At 41.1% G+C, this 17,849-nt stretch overlaps 1 protein-coding gene across 1 annotated transcript in view; it reads right to left on the bottom strand.

The window, feature by feature from the left end:
- Positions 1-17,849, bottom strand: part of UTRN (utrophin) — a 1,458,479-nt gene that overhangs the window by 520,188 nt on the left and 920,442 nt on the right. The window lies entirely within an intron of this gene.

Raw genomic sequence — 17,849 nt, 5'->3', positions numbered from 1 at the left:
AAGTCTGGCGCGTGCCAAAACAGGGAGATACATGCAGACGTTGGGCCAGCACACAAGCACACACCGGGGTCTTCTATCACATAACTTTACTTCTGCTATGGATGGCATATAACTCCTAAAACAAAAAAACAAGGCTAGCCAGATGGAGTTTTAAGGGTAGGGGCTAACAGGGTAAAAGGGAGGCTAATTAACTAGGGGTTCAGGAAGTCCTATCCTTTACCTAGGTAAACTGGGAATGAATTGGGGAAACTGGTAATTGCATCGGCGCACATATCTATTAAAATACCTCCACTTATGTGGTAGATGCGCATTTGATGCACATGTCCATATAAAATTATGCACACATGTACAAGGGTACAGCCTATTTTATACCATACGCACATATACACGCATGTTATAATATGGCTGTGTCCTTTGGCACAAGCCAGCACACCTGCATATATGTGCGCCCACATGACTGTTTCAAACTTACTGTCTAGTCTCATAAATACTGCAGAATATCCTACTCCTAACTTTAACATATTAAAGATGCATAATTAAATCAACAGAAAGCAGAATTAAGTTCAGCAAGCAGTATGCTGCTATTTGAAGAGTTAATCTTCTTTTATGAATGTTTGCATGCACACAGACCCATTGTGCTATGTTACTGGGATTTTTCATGCCAATTTCCAAGCTCCAATCTGTCAGACGCGTTCCGTTGCAGTAAAATTCCTAACATATTTGTCTATACCTTTTTCCAAAATATCTTGCTAATATTTTGTTAGCTGCAGGAGAAAACAGCCTGCAGCTAATAAAATATTAACATTCACTCATTTACTAATAATGGTTTTTTTTCCTCTGAAGATCAAACTACAAAGCAGACAACACAAAGATTAGAGCCTAACATTGAAATCTGTTCACATTACTGCATGTGCACGTGTAAGTGCATGTGCAGAGATTTATCTTAGTATTTTATAACTGTGTCGCGGGAGCTGCAGAGTTTATAAATTATCATGTACTTATGCTCCAAAAGTACGCAGGTATGTTGCAGAACGCGCATATATTTCTAAAGCAATGAAAGCACTTACTTTTCCTATGTATGTTATAAACATACAGTATATGCATATATTTTACGCACATAAAAACAAGTATTTTATAGTTTATCTGCACATACCGTTTTGAAAATACTTTCTTGCACGTGTACTTGAAATCACCAGTTCGCCAATACCTCTGCCAGTTCACCCAGCCTATCTTCAATTCACCTAGATCCTTTTGCACTTCATCCTGAAACCCCACCAGTACACCCAGAACTGCCACCCAAAAACTGCAGACAACAGACAAGTCCAATTTCAACTGTGCTAGTCAATTAGTAGGTGTAAAATTGTGCAAATACGATAATGTGTACACACATCTCTCTTATAAAATAGCAACTTCCACATATACCGCTTGGCCCCGCTCCGGAGCACCCCAGACCACCACTTTTTTTGCACAGATAAATGTGTATGAGCAATTAAAAATGCACGCATAATTCAATGTCTATAAATAGCATGTATGTGAATACATTTGTATTTGCTACTTTTCAGCATATAACCCCTTTGAAAATTTACTCTAAAATGTTTGCTGTATGCACAAAGAAAAACATATTTTGTAACATGTCTTGAAATAATTCTCAACAATTTTGTTTTCCCATTTCTCCTAAATACTGTATGTAGGGAAGATCTTCAATTTTGTGGAATTGTTTGAGTCTAGTTGTTGGTTTGAAAAGGGAACAAGGCAGAACACTGTTGTTGCAATTGCAGTGCGTGCCTGATCCCACAGTCTGCTGCTAAGTGCCTCTCCATCTGCCTTTTACTTATAGGAATACACGGGGGGGGGGGAATTTTTAGCTGCTTTCGATTTGTTGTATTTTATTATTTTTTATTTTTAATATTGGCAAACTCGCATCCCTGCATTTTTTTGAAATGTATGTTTGGGGAAGAATAAGCTCTGACCATAATCTGACAGTCACTGAGTTCAGGACCATATCAAGCTCAAAGCCACACGCTGCTAGTTCAGGGTCATGAACTGCTAGACTACGCTGAAAAATACCTCACAGCAACACATAGCACTATGTTACTGAATGAGCAGCATGTGTGGCTGTCCTACCAAATAATTTGGGCTAGATATAAGGGTTTCTCTCACTTTTAGGGTCATTTTCAAAGGAAAATGTAATTGTAACATACTATTGCAGCAATTTTCAAAAGGCCTTTTACCTGCATTATGTACACTTAACGTGGATAAAACCTATTGACAATTCAATAGCTTATATTATAGCAATTTTCACTTAACATGGGTAAAAGGTCTTTTGAAAATTGCTGCAACACTCTGTTACATTTACATTTTCCTTTGAAAATTACCCTGATTCAGGCCGATGCCACGTCGGCACATGGAAAACGGGCGCTCATGATTGAGTGCCTGCTCTCCTAATGCGTGCCAAAACACCTCTACATGGCGCTTGAAGCAATATTTAAATGGGCTGCAGTGGTTAAAAAGGAGGCACTAAGGTAAATTATGTGCCACTAGCACTTCCTCGGTAGCGGGCACCCAGGAGAGGTTGCTGCCAGTGTGGGTTAGGAAAACAGACGGTCGAATTTACGAGCGCCCGTTTTCCTAACCTGTGCACAGCCATGGGTTAGGAAAATGGACGCTTGTTAATTGAGCATTCATTTTCCTAACCTGACTACTGGCAACATTTTTTAAATTTTTTTTTCCTTACTCCTCTTTTCTGTTCCTCCAACTTAATATTGCCAGGATATTAAGTCATAGGAACAGAAGAAAGGAACAAAAAAAAGCAGTTTTTTCTGCTTTTTTGTTAACTTTAGGGGCTCCTCAAGAATTAACATCTGCTCCAGGGCAGGCATTAATTTTCGAGAGTAAAAACGTGCGCATCAGATGCACTTTTTTTTTTTTGCATGGGGGGGGGGGAGGTAATAGCTAATAGCCTCATCAACATGAATTTATATATAATGGGCCAGATTTTCAAAAGGTTACCCGCGCCGGGCCTGTTTTCAAAAGGCCTGGCGATGCACATAAAGCCCCAGGATGCATCTAAGACCCAGGACTTTACTAAAGGGGCGGGGAGGGGGTGGGGAGGGGAGGGGGCGGAGGTGGGGCAGGGTCAGAGGCTCCCGGCACAGCAGCCATTTGCTGCTGTGCTGGCGTTAGCGTGCCGGGAGTTGGCTGGCGCGTGCAACTTACTTCAATCCCAGGGCTGAAGTAAATTTCAAATCAAAAGAAAAAACAAGGAAAAGGTAGGGGGGGGGGGGTAGGGCAAGGGGAGGGAAGGTGGGGTGGGAGGGTAGGGAAGTTCCCTCCGAGGCCGCTCCGATTTCAGGTAGCGCGTGCACATGTACGCCTGCGCGCACGTTTAAAATTCTACCCCAATGAGCGCTATTAGCTACGCACTGGTTAGGACGTGTGTTTTAGAAGCACTAATCCCCTTATTGCATAAGGGTTTTTGGATGTGCATCCAAAACATGCGTCCAAGCGCGTGTTAAACAGTATGCTCAGCCGAGCGCACTATATTGCATCGGCCTGTTTGTGTAGATGGGAAAAATGCATAGTGCATCTGGATCTTTGTAGATATTTATTTCATTTTCTAATAGAGCGCGCTCTCCAAGTTCATGCAGACATATTATAAAAGTTTTGTGGGACAGAACATCAGTTGTGTTCTTCCAGCAGCGAGTCAGACACCAGCACCAGTGGATGGATCACTAGACTTGCAAAGGGCTAGAAAGAAAACTTTTCCTCACTGTTTCTTTTCCAGGCATGTTACTTTGACGGGTAAATGTTGCTGCATTCCAAGTTGGATTCAGGTGCTGAAGACTTAGAGGGAGGAAAATATTTCTCTAATAGTGGTGGCAGTGGAACTGGTTTGGGTACAGGTGATGCTAGTCGCAGTCATACCAGTTAAACTAGTAATAAAGGACAGAATTACTACGCATAGCAGTGGCACCTGCAATAACCTGTACTTCCTCTGGCAGTCAGTAACATCACCCACCACCTTCCCCTCACCACTCTCATGAGCATTTGGGGTTAGATTTTATAAATCTACGCGCACGCATACTTTTGTTCGCGCACCAGGCGCGACACTACATCCCCTGGCCACGCCCCCGACCGCCCCTTTTTGCAAGACCCAGGACTTACGCGCATCCCGGGGCTTGCACGTGCTGCCGAGCCTATGCAAAATAGGCTCAGCGCACGCAGGGGCGTTTTAAAAGGGTTACGCGCGTACCTTATGCGCGTAACCCTTTTAAAATCCTGCCCTTGGTGAATTCATCTATGTCAGTCTGCAACTTCACTGAAATTAGCTGAGCTTAATGGAGTAGGGGGGGGGGGAAATAACAGGAGAGTTCTGGCCTCACAACAAACAGTACCGCATGCACAATGGGCCAAATACAATGCCCACTCAATCCATCTCTCCTCTCTCTAAACACATCCCCCCTTCTCCCCAGGTCTCCAAATCCTCCACAATACCCAAGTCTCTTCCCCCCATCCCTCTAAACATACTTAAACTCCAGGAAGTTCCCATTTAAATGTCAGATAATGTTTCAAAATAATAAGTTTATATTTACAGACCCTTTACATTTGGAACGTTTCTTAAGGGATAAACTCTGATTCATAATTGAAATGTGCTGTTTCTAAGTTAGGTTGCTGAATAGAAAATATGCATGATCAACTTGCTTCTCTTTCTCCTCCTTGATGTGGGCTAGATAACCTAAATTTATTTGTAATTTTGCAATGTATATTGTGATGTTTCTTTGGATTTCCTATGTTATTTTCGATGTATTCGAAGTAATAACCTAATAAAATTTTTAAATAAAAAAAAACCAAAAAAATACCATACTTAAGCTCTCCTTTTACACAGCAACACTCTGGAAGAGGAGTGGAGAAATTATCTGCAGCAGCCACTAGACTTTTTAATCTTTGAAGAAAAATAGATTTATGGATAAAAGTCTACTTCTTCCAATTCCTTTACCATAGAATTTAGTGGGGAAGTGTGTCCATGAAAAATGTGGAAACCAGCTAAATTCACCCTTTTCTTTTCTACTGCAAACACCCCATGTTTTCTTTGAAAACTGCAAAATGCTACTGAATTGGTGAGTTTGATTTACATTAAAAAAAAGCACTCCAATTTATACCTCTGGCAAATATTTACAAGAACTTGCACATTTTTTCTGAATATTAATCAAATTAAAAGGTTTACCTTCCACAGAGCTTAGTGCTCTGACTGTAAACTTTCATCTATTTCCCATAGAAACTACCAAGCTTGCAAAATAGGGGGCAGTCATGCTATAGCTTTAGATGAAAACCCTTCTATGTTTTGACAGTCTGTCAAAAAGATTCTGCATAAAACCTTTAGTGAAGTTTTCAACATAAGGGCCAACAACTCAAAATTCTTCTTAAAAAAAAATCACTAAACAAGAAGGTCTGCAGTGACCCATTTCAGCTCATTTTCTGAAAATCGCCCTGGTCTTAGCAAAACATCAAGAGCAACTGCTCACTGCTTCATCAAACCCGTATTGTTGAGTTTCAGATACCAAACCCAGGGAAAGAAAACAGCATCTTGTTTTCTCCTGATCTTCATGGGCTATAAATTCACTAATAGTCTGTGGATCCTAGTAGCTAATTGCAGTTCTGTCCCAGATCTTAAGAGCTGCAAACAAAAATTTGTTGCAGATCCTCTATGGTTCCACTAGTGCAATAACTGAGATAATGAAAATGGAGTAGTGAAAATATTATCCTAAGCTTGCCACTTCTAGTAATAAAATTCCACAATCAGCAAAGACAAACACATGCTCTGAGCATGTGTGTATTCCCAAGAGAGATAAAGCAGTAATTGTTGCAGACAAAGCACAGAGAGAAAGATGCTGTTGAAATAAGATTAACTAACCTTGTTGCTCAAAGAACCTCTTACTGTGTCTATAAAAATATTTTAGAGAAAGAGTACCCAGGCTCCATTTCCCCATTTCTAGGTACGCTTCTCCTACTGTTACTGCTTAGTGCGCCTGTCTGTTTGTCTGCAATTAAGGACTCTGAAAGTAATGAACAACTTTCACTAAAAATCAATATCCTGGATCTACAATAAATGTCAGGAAATACCATTGCAGGGCATCCGGGTTCATTTGGAAGGGAATGAGGAAGGGAAAACATGCCATTGTGTCACATTTGGTACTGTGTGAATATGTGTTTTATTGTTTGTTTTAATATGTTTTATTATGTTTACATATGTACAAGTTTTATGAATGTTATATGTAATCCGCACTGAACTAATAGTCCATTGGGAAGCTGCGGAATCTAAGCTGTATAAATAAATAAATACATTAGGGGGTACATTTTAAAAAAAAGCGCGAGCGCGTACTTTTGTTCACGCACCAGGCGCAAACAAAAGTACGCCGGATTTCAATAGATATGCGCGTAGCCGCGCGTATCTTTTAAAATCCGTGGTCGGCGCGCACAAGGGAGTGCACATTTGTGCACCTTGCGCATGTCGAGCCCTGCGCGCGCTGCGCGTTCCCTCCGCCTCCCCCACCTTCCCCTCCCTTCTGCTACCTAACCCACTCCCCAACCCTATCTAAACCCCCCTACCTTTATTGCAAAAGTTACGCCTGCTCGAGGCAGGCGTAACTCGCGCGCGCTGTTGGCCCGCTGGCGCGCCATCACCCGACCCGGGGGCTGGTCCAGAGGCCTCGGCCACGCCCCCTGGAACACCCCCCCCCCCCCCCCCCCTAGCAAAGCCCCAGGACTTACACGCGTCCCGGGGCTTGCATGCGCCGCCGAGCTTATGCAAAATAGGCTCGGCGTGCGCAGGTTTTTTTTTTTTTAAGTGTTACGCGCGTAACTTATGCGCGTAACCCTTTTAAAATCCGCCCCTAGGTGTTCACTTTCCAACTGGTTTTCATGGTCTTTTTCCACCATGCCTATCTATTGCTATAAAATGACTGGATGTTTCCTCCAACAGTAAAGTTTCCAGTGGTGCTCTAATACCATCGTGGGGGACACCATTTCAACAATAGTACTCCAACCTTCCTTGATTATATCAACTCTGTGGCATGCTGAGTTACACTGTTGAGGAAAAAGAAACCTAAGCCTTCTGCAATGCAGTCAACTATTGTAATTACCTATATCATACCCAGTGTGTATGCTTCTGGCAAATGCACATGGAATCCAGCTCCACAGAGTTGCAAAGCAGGAATTGCCAGGGTACCTGATTCCCATGGCTTTTCCAATGGTTTTAACATTATTATTTTTAGCTGAAGCAGCAGCAACAAAGCAGAGTGGTGTGAGACAGGTGCTGAGATTAGCCATGGTATACAGGCAAAGCAGAGGCATACTCTGACCTGCTTATTCCGTTTGGACCAGAGGGACGGGGTGTTAACGCTCGAAAGCCAACCATGAAATATATAAAATTAGTCTAATAAAAAGGTATATTATTTTTTGTTTCTTATCCTTTATTTCTGTACACTATTAACAAAATTATTAATATATACAACCATCTCCTCTTAACTATTCCACAGAAATATAACATCAAAATCCACTGCTCTTATTTAGGATTGAGGCAGCATGTATCTTTATTACATACTGCAGTGCTGCCTATGAACATTTCCCTTTGATTCACTCTGTGTGGATAATCGGCAGCTGAATCTTTTTGAAATGTAATTGCACTAAAGCCCCTGATACCTTCACTGGGCAAGAATGCGATGGGATGAATTATGTATCATGATCTATTAAAGTATAAATGATGTACATGGATTTAGTAGTAGCCCACAGCCACAACAAGAACAGTAATGGACAGAACAAACGTTTAAAATTATGATTTATTCTGGATTATTTAGATGGATGCTCTAGCTCAATTGTGTGCACTTCACAATACAACTCAAGTGGGATGTTGCTAAACGGTTATGTTTTTGACAACAATACTCCCTTCATGTGAAGGGAATAAAAATGTTAAATAAATAAATACATAAAAAATCCTGTATATTACTGGCTATGTATCTGTCTATTTATAGAAAGATAATTTGACTTCTTTATTTTATAATTTTTAGCCATTGATTATTTTAAAACAATGAAGCTCATGGGCTGGACAAAAATGCTGATTGGTCCGGATGTGGCTCATGGGCCATTGCTTGCCCATACATGCAAGTGGAGGAAATAATGAAGAAAAAAAATGTTAAACTATTTGTGTAACTTCTAGAAACTGAGAAACATGATCTTTTTAGTCTAGAGTCTGAAGAATGTGATTTCCATTACAGCTCTAGTTTAGAAAGCATTCATGCATAATACGATCCTGAATAACAAGAGCATGTATTTACGTGAGCTATTAACATGATTGTAATGAAGATGGAACAGTTAGGGATGTGAATCGTTTTAGGACGATTAAAATTATCGTCCGATAATTTTAATATCGTCTTAAACCGTTATGGAACACAATACAATAGAGATTCTAACGATTTATCATTATAAATCGTTAGAATCGTGAGCCGGCACACTAAAACCCCCTAAAACCCACCCCCGACCCTTTAAATTAAATCCCCCACCCTCCCGAACCCCCCCCCAAATGACTTAAATAACCTGCGGGTCCAGCGGCGGTCCGGAACGGCAGCGGTCCGGAACGGGCTCCTGCTACTGAATCTTGTTGTCTTCGGCCGGCGCCATTTTGGAAAATGGCGCCGAAAAATGGCGGCGGCCATAGACGAACACGATTGGACGGCAGGAGGTCCTTCCGGACCCCCGCTGGACTTTTGGCAAGTCTTGTGGGGGTCAGGAGGCCCCCCCCAAGCTGGCCAAAGTTCCTGGAGGTCCAGCGGGGGTCAGGGAGCGATTTCCCGCCGCGAATCGTTTTCGTACGGAAAATGGCGCCGGCCATAAGCGTATGGCCGGCGCCATTTTCCGTACGGAAAATGGCGCCGGCAGGAGATCGACTGCAGGAGGTCGTTCAGCGAGGGTTCCGGCGCCTCGCTGAACGACCTCCTGCAGTCGATCTCCTGCCGGCGCCATTTTCCGTACGAAAACGATTCGCGGCGGGAAATCGCTCCCTGACCCCCGCTAGACCTCCAGGAACTTTTGGCCAGCTTGGGGGGGGGCCTCCTGACCCCCACAAGACTTGCCAAAAGTCCAGCGGGGGTCCGGAAGGACCTCCTGCCGTCCAATCGTGTTCGTCTATGGCCGCCGCCATTTTTCGGCGCCATTTTGGAAAATGGCGCCGGCCGAAGACAACAAGATTCAGTAGCAGAAGCCCGTTCCGGACCGCTGCCGTTCCGGACCGCCGCTGGACCCGCAGGTTATTTAAGTCATTTGGGGGGGGGGTTCGGGAGGGTGGGGGATTTAATTTAAAGGGTTGTGGGTGGGTTTTAGGGGGTTTTAATGTGCCGGTTTTGCGATTTTACGTTTTTTCGATTTTTTACGATTTTTCACGATATTTTACCCCCCCAAACGGCAACAATACGATTCCCTCCCCCTCCCAGCCGAAATCGATCGTTAAGACGATCGAGGACACGATTCACATCTCTAGGAACAGTATTTAACATATTAAAGTGACAAGTTACAGCTAGTTGTAAATTTAGGGCCGGATTTTCAAAAGGTTACGCGCGCTGGGCCTATTTTCAAAAGGCCCGGCGGCACGCATAAAGTCCTGGGACGCACGTAAGTCCCGGGGCTTGCAAAAAAGGGGAGGGGAGGGGGAAGGGCGTGGGCAATCCAGGGCAGTCCGGTGGTAGGGTGGGGGCAGGGTCAGTGGCTCCTGGCACAGTGGGCATTTGCTGCTGTGTCAGAGATTGTGTGCTGGCAATTGGCCGGCAGGCGCAAAATATACAACAAAAATTTGGGGGGGGGGGGGTTAGAGTAGGGCTGGGGGGAAAGAGTAGGGCTGGGGGGAAAGGTTAGGGGAAGGGGTGGGAAGGTCAGATTAGGGGAAGGGAAGTTCCCTCTCAGGCCGCTCCGATTTTGGCCTGGGAGGAAACAGGGGAAGGCTGAGCGGCTCGGCGCATGCAAGGTGCACAACTGTGCACCCCCTTGCGCGCGATGACCCTGGATTTTATAACTTGCGCGCGCAACTTATAAAATCTGGTGTACACGTGCATGTGCGTGCGCACATGTACGCATGCGCGCAACCTTTTAAAATCTGCCCCTTACTGAATATGACGATAAGTTTTACACAGGCGCACATGTGCAGACGCTCAACAGGCCGCACCCAGGGACACCGCCATTTTATAACATACGCACATGCATGTTATAAATAGCCTGAAAACGTGCACGTGTGCGCATAGCTCAACCTCTACAAATCCATGACCCTCTCTCCTTCACGTTTTACACTCACACCCATTCTAAGTATTACACTCACACCCATTCTAAGTATTAATCTTTACAAAAGTACCACGTTGAAAATCAAAAGAGACTACTATGCCCGAAAGCTCCATCATCTCAGCTTTGACTCAAAAGCTCTATTCGCCTTCGTTTCCAGCCTCACTAAACCTATCACTCCAGATATACCACCCGAACAAGCCCAGACTAAAGCAGATGAATTGGCTCTTCATTTTAACAAAAAAATATCGGATCTCCTTAATCAGCTGATTCCAAACACTACGTCTCCAGATAACACATATCTTCCCCAAAATAAAGACATCCAGCTTAATGCCTTTGAACCCATCACAATCACAGAGATACAAAATGTATTAAAAAGAATGAAACCGTCATCACACCCATTTGATCAAATCCCTACCAAAATGCTTCTTCTTATCCCGGACACAATAGCAAAAACCCTAGCAGATATTATAAACTGCTCCTTATCACATGGCATCTACCCAGATGACCTAAAAACTGCCTCAATCAAGCCACTGCTAAAAAAACCAAATCTAAATGCATGTGATCCCAACAACTTCCGCCCTATTTCCAACCTACCATTTATAGCTAAAATCATGGAAAAACTGGTAAACACCCAACTATCCAACTACCTAGAGGACCACAGTATTCTGTCCCCAAACCAATATGGTTTTCGCAAAGCCGCAAGCACCGAAACGCTACTAATTTCACTCATGGACTACCTACTCTCTGGTATTGATAAAGGCCAAGCATATTTACTAATCCTCCTTGACTTCTCAGCGGCCTTTGACACCGTCAACCACGCCCTTCTTCTAAAACAGCTGGCAAACATTGGTTTAACAGGTGCCACACTAAACTGGTTCAAAACATTTCTAGAAAACAGAGGATACAGAGTCAAAATTCATAATAAAGAATCCCAATACCACCCTTCTAATAGAGGAGTGCCGCAAGGATCATCACTTTCACCCACCCTTTTCAATGTCTACCTGCTACCACTCTGCCAACTACTTACAAAATTAAGCCTGAAACATTTCCTTTTTGCAGACGACGTACAGATCGTAATCCCTATAAAAGAATCAATCTCAAAAACAATGGAATACTGGGACAGTTGCCTATTAGAAATTAAACTTCTCCTCAACAGTCTAAACCTTGTACTCAATGCTTCGAAAACAGAATTCCTGCTCATATCACCGGAAAACAATAACACACTTCCTAAACCACCCACACTCCTTCAAACAACCCACGTAAGAGACTTAGGAGCCATCCTAGACAATCGTCTCAACCTCAAAACATTCATTAACCAAACCACCAAAGATTGCTTCTACAAATTACATATCCTGAAAAGAATAAAACCGCTGTTTCACACTCAGGACTTCAGAACAATCTTGCAAGCAATAATCTTTTCCAAACTAGATTATTGCAACTCATTACTATTAGGCTTCCCAGCTTCTTACACCAAACCTTTACAAATGGTTCAGAACTCTGCAGCCAGAGTCCTTACAAATTCCAGGAAAATTGACCACATTTCACCTATTCTCAAAAACCTCCATTGGCTTCCGATCCACTATAGAATCATGTACAAAACCATTAACATCATATACAAAACTATCAACCAACACACGCTACTTGACCTACAAATACCACTTAAAAAATTCACCTCCGCCAGGCCTATCAGGGAACACTACAAAGAGTCACTCCAAATTCCAAAGGCCAAAACCTACCAACATAAATCCTTGAGTCTCAGAGCCTTCTCATCAGCAGGTCCAGCTCTCTGGAACTCGATCCCACCTGATTTGAGACAAGAGCCATGCTCTTTAACATTTAGGAAAAGACTAAAAACTTGGCTTTTCAAAAAAGCATTTCCAAGCCTTGAATAAAACCTCCTCTCACTAGCACTAACTCGTATGCAATAATGGAATGTAAACACGAATCAACCAACCTCAAACCCTCTCTCACTAATTCCTGCTGAATATTTATCATACTATTACCATTCACAACTGTCATATTTATTCATTTGATTACCTATGTACCGTTTCACAGTCTTATTTTTTCACTTGCTATTCTAATGTATCAATAGGCTGAAATGTAAATATTGTGCTGTTCAATTTCTCCCCTTCCATCCCAAGTTTATTTTCCTTGTTTTTTGTAACTTTCCCTCTCCCTTTTTCTGATTCACTGTATTTAAAGTTCAAGGTTCTTATTGAAAATATTGTTTTTTACGTTACGTTATGCTTTACACTCCTTGTTATTTGTAAACCGGGTTGATGTGATGCCTATCATGAAACTCGGTATAACAAAAACAATAAATAATAAATAATAATAATAATAATTGTTCTTAATTTGCTTTAACCTTTTGACTTTTTATACATTACCTTGCTATACATGACTTATTTTTAAACTTTTACTGCCTTATTTTATTGTATTTCTTAATATTTATTTGTAAACAGCTTAGGTCTCACATTATTGTATAGGCGGTATAGAAATAATTGTAAATAAATAAATAAAAATTAAGTGCCGGATTTTAAAAGCTCTACGCGCGCAAGGCTTATTTTATAAAGCCTCGGCGACACGCATAAAGCCCCAGGATGCGACTAAGTCCCGGGGCTTTACTAAAGGGGCGGTCCAGGGGCGGGGCTGGGCATGTTATAAAATCGGGCGTACATGTGTACGCACCGAGTAGCGCGCGCACACATACGCCCGCGCATACATTTGAAAATCTATCCCTAAGTGCGCATGCACCTATGCGCGCAAAGGCTGCTTCTACTGTGCAAGTGGGGGGATTTAAAAACATATGCGTGCTGACGCCATTAGCAGTTTCCCCAGTTATTTCCCAGTTCACCTGGGTAAGGATTAGGACTTCCAAAGCCCCCTAGTTTAAGAGCCTTGTTTCTCCCCCATTAGCCCCGACCCTTAAAACCCTGCAAATCTATTTGTCTTTATTTTATAACTTATAAAGTTACACGGCAGGGGACCCAGGCACATACCTGTGCACATAGGTATGTATGCGCTAATTTCAATGTGAAATCCAGGAAAGCTCATGCCCCGTCCAGACCACTCCCACACCCCTTTTTTGAATTTTTTGTTTGTGTGCGTAGTGGGAGAAACACATGTATCCAGCTGGCTTTTAAAATCTGCTTGGTGTGCACTGGCCCAACTTATTCGTATATGGGTTTTGGTGTGCACTGGCCTTTTAAAATTCACCTGTATGAATTCATGCCAGAGAAACAAAATAATATTTTATGTAACATTACATTAACTACTTCATTGTAAATTATAAAAATACAAAATGGTTAGCTGGGTATGTAAATGTACTCACAAGTCATTTAAAAATTGTTGGATACTTCAGATTTTACCAAACCAATTGAGAATCCAAAACTTAACTTCATTTTCTTTGGTGTGACAATTTTTCTTTTCTAGTTTTGAAACTTACTTGCCAAAGAAGACCTCAGCATATATATATATATATATATATATATATATATATATATATATATATATATGTGCAAGTCAAGTGCATATTGGGATAGATGCACTATTAATATAAACTTATTTTATGCAAACCTATAGACTGTGCATTCACATTTTCTTTACTGATGTATGGGCAAACTGTATTTAATAAAGTTTTAATCACATTGACCCTAAAACAGAACAAGTTAAACAGTCCCCAACATGAGCTATGTTTTGCAAACTCTGTTTCAAGGGAGTTACAGATATCTATAAAGAAAATAAAGATATAAACAGATTAGCGAGGATACTTAAGTAATATAGCATAAAATAATACAATATAAAAGAGATGAGTTACATTTAAACTTATACAAATACTCAAGGTAACATGGAAGAAGCCCTTAAACCACACAGAGGAAAACAGAGGAATATCGAAAAGTTGAAAAGAAGGTGCCAAAAAGTCACATGACTGATCATATCCAATAAAGTCTCCAGAATATCGGACAAATCAGAACATGAAAAAGGTCTGTCAATATAGTATTACTGCCAATAGAATAAAAGAGAATGTGATACTCAAGATTAGGGAAGTTAAAAAGCTTTTAAGCACCAACAAAAATTACAGAGGAAAATCTACAATAAAATCTGCAGGACGAAAAACTATATTGGCCTACAGAAACAAAACTACCGATATTAATGCCACAAAGAAGACAACTTGATATTTTCTTGACGTTGTATTACTTATTAGTCTTCGCTATTTATATATTTATTTTACAGATATCTGTTAACTCCCTTGAAATAATTTGCAAAACATAGCTTGTGTCAGGGGCATGTTACTTGCTTTTTGTAGTTTTGGAAAACTTCTTTAAAGATTGCATACAAGGAATGTTCTCAGGTCTGACAGCTAAAATTAAAAATGCCGAGTTATGCATTTGGGGTGCAGAAACCCAAGGGAGAGATACAGTATAGGAGTGAAATTCTTTTAAGTATGATAGAAAGCGGGATCTGGAGGGTGATCATATCCTATGACCTTAAGGTGGTCAAACAGGTGGATAAAACAGCAGAAGCCAGAAAGATATTTCACTGCATAGGGAGAGGAATGGTCAGCAGAAAAAGGGAGGTAGCATTGCCCCCATATAGGTGCCTGCTGAGACCTCACTTGGAATACTGTGTACAATTCTGGAGACCACAGCTTCAAAACAATATAAATAGGATGCAGTCTATCCAGAGAGTGGCTACTAAAATGGTCAGTGATTTTCATTCTAAAGCACTGGAGACAGACAAAGATTTAATCATGTATACCCTAAAGGAAAGAAGAGACAAGGGAGATAAGAGACATTTAAATACCTCCAAGTTTTCCTTGAAGTGGAGGCAAGCCTCTTTCAACAGAAAGGCAGCTCTAGAAAAGTCATGGGATGAGGGCGAAAGCAGGGAGTCTCAGGAATAATCTAAGGAAATATTTCTACAGAGAGGATAGAGGATGCATGGAATATCCTCCCCATAAAGGTGATGGAGACAAAAAGAGCATCTGAATTCAAGAAAGCATGAGATAAACATGCTGAGATAAACATGAGATAAAGCTGAATTAATTGGGTGGATGGGCAGACCTACATAGCCATATAGTCTTTTCTGCCATCATGTTTCTCTGTACATCAGTCAATAAAACACCATTTTTTGGACAATATTGACATTTTCAAAACATCTCCTTATATTTTTCCTCTCGGTAATTTGCAGGTTGGTTATCTTCATTTCTCTACTAATTTTTTTGCTATTACACATGCTCCCTTATTTCAACTCTTGCCCAGTTATAGGTTCTAAATGTTTGCACGCTGAATGTAGCTATTATCTACTATGTCTTATTGTATGCACTTAAATGTAGACCATGGCATGATGCATTCCAAGATGCATCCATATATTATTTGTTAGCAGATTTCAGAAATATATGTGTGTGTGAGTCCAATTTAAATATTGGAATTTAAAGTAAATAAGGCCTTGAGGAGGTATTACAACCTTTGGTAAATGGGAACCTTCACCACGATTTAAAGACACCCTTAGTAACAAAGATATAGGAAGAGATTATTTTTCCATCCTACATAATAGCCAGATCATTGCTATAAAACAGACACTCCTATAAAGTTAAAAAAGAAACAGGTTTACAAAGTAACTTTCAGGAATAATGAATCAAATAGACCTTAATAAATTCACCAAACCAATTTGGATGTATGACAAAATTAGTCAGATTGTCACCCTACTTTTGGAGACTTCATCTCCATTCTTAAAGGAGAGTTTTCATATAATGAAAGATATAAAAAAAATACCTAACCTTGATTTCACATCTTTTACTTAGATATTTCTTTTTGTTGAGATGTCAGAAAATGATCAAACATTGAATGAGCATTGAAATGGGGAAAGAAGTGTGAACATTTTGTAAAAGTTTAAGTTCCAATTATGCACCACACAGAGCTAGAGGCAATACATATAGGAATGTCATGTACATGTAGCATAAGTGTTTGAGTTCAGTAACCGATACAAAAAATGCTTACATTTTAGAAATTGATAATTTTGGTTGCTTTCTAATGGGTGAAAAACCTCCAAAATTAAGAAATACTGAGATACTATACAGATTAGTCTATGCTAATCCTGACAGACTGTCTTCAAACTGACATCATCATCATTTATTTATTTCATGCTTTTCCAAGTAGCAGAGCTCAAAGCACATTACTACACGCTAAGATCCTCATTTAAGTGCATTCAATAAGGCACAGTAGATAATAGCTACAAAGTGCAAACATTTAGAACATATAATTGGGTAACACTTGACATAAGATACCATGCATAATAGCACAAGAAGAGAGGAAATAGTGACCCAGTATTTAAAGTGACTAGCAATCATTTGGCTTCGTATCATAAACTCTTCCAGAGGTCCTGGAGCCCATCTTGATAGGCACAATAGGTAGCAGCATAGGATGATGGGTCGCAGGGATCCTGTGTTTAGAATGCCTGGGAGCAGATTTCCTACATTTCAGATAGTTGGGGCAGGGGTGCTTTATGTGAGGCAAGTTATGCTGCATTTCTGGAATAAAGTTGCCTCAAAGAGCCAGTTTTCTAAAAATTAGTAAGTTAGGTGCTAGGCTGATAAGGTAGGGCATTCCATAGGGTTGGAATGGATCATGAAGTTATTTATTTTCTGATAATTGTGAGTTGACGGTCTTTAGATGTTTATTTATTTAAAATATTTCTTGACCGCCTATCACTATTTCTAGGTGGTTCACAAAAAACGTACGTAATCAATGTTGACGCAACTAGATGGACTTGTGACAATTGTTGCGCGCCCCATCCAGTGTTCCAGTGGTGAAGCTCCAGCTAGCCTCTCTCTCCTCCTGTGCTCCACCACCCGGTGGCAGGTGCTTCCTGGGCCCGACCAGGGAGCCATCCTACCCTGTTCCAGGACAAGGGTCCACCTCCAAGCGCAACAACAATCACACAGCAGAAAGGTGTATATATAGTGGTGAGGCAACTGCTGAGGTAATGCAAAGCAGATCCTTTTGGGGTCTTAAAGACTAATACCAACCTTTTAAATTTGGTTTGATGAGATATCAGAAGCCAGTACAATGATCTTAGGAGTATTCCTTTTAAATTTATTTGCATTTGACAGCATTTGAACCACTACATTTTGAATGAGTTGCAGGCGCTGACTTAGATTTTCGGGACCTCATTGTCAAGTGAGTTGTAGTAATCCAAGTGGGAAACCACGCAAGCTTAGATGACTGTGGCAAAGGCAGGGTTACCAAAATAAATAAAGACAGAGATGGTGTAGTTGGCACAATTAAAAGAAAGCCGATTTAGCCACTAGTAGGACCTGGGCTTCCAATGGACTTAAGAGTCCAACACATATCCTAAGCTACAAACTTGATAGTTGAGAGACAGCTTTCATTTTGAGAATCATCTTGGGAGGTTAAACTGCCTGGATCTTTTTTGCATATCTACAGTAGCTGTCTCTTTTGTGGATTTACTATAGTTTCAATTGTATTTGGTGCGTCTTCAAAGTACGTAAATTACTGTCAATATCCTGG

This window comes from Rhinatrema bivittatum, chromosome 3, assembly GCF_901001135.1.
Source record: "Rhinatrema bivittatum chromosome 3, aRhiBiv1.1, whole genome shotgun sequence".
NCBI classification, from domain to species: domain Eukaryota; kingdom Metazoa; phylum Chordata; class Amphibia; order Gymnophiona; family Rhinatrematidae; genus Rhinatrema; species Rhinatrema bivittatum.
The sequence above is the reverse complement of the archived record's forward strand: the minus strand, read 5'-3'. Positions and strand labels throughout refer to the sequence as shown.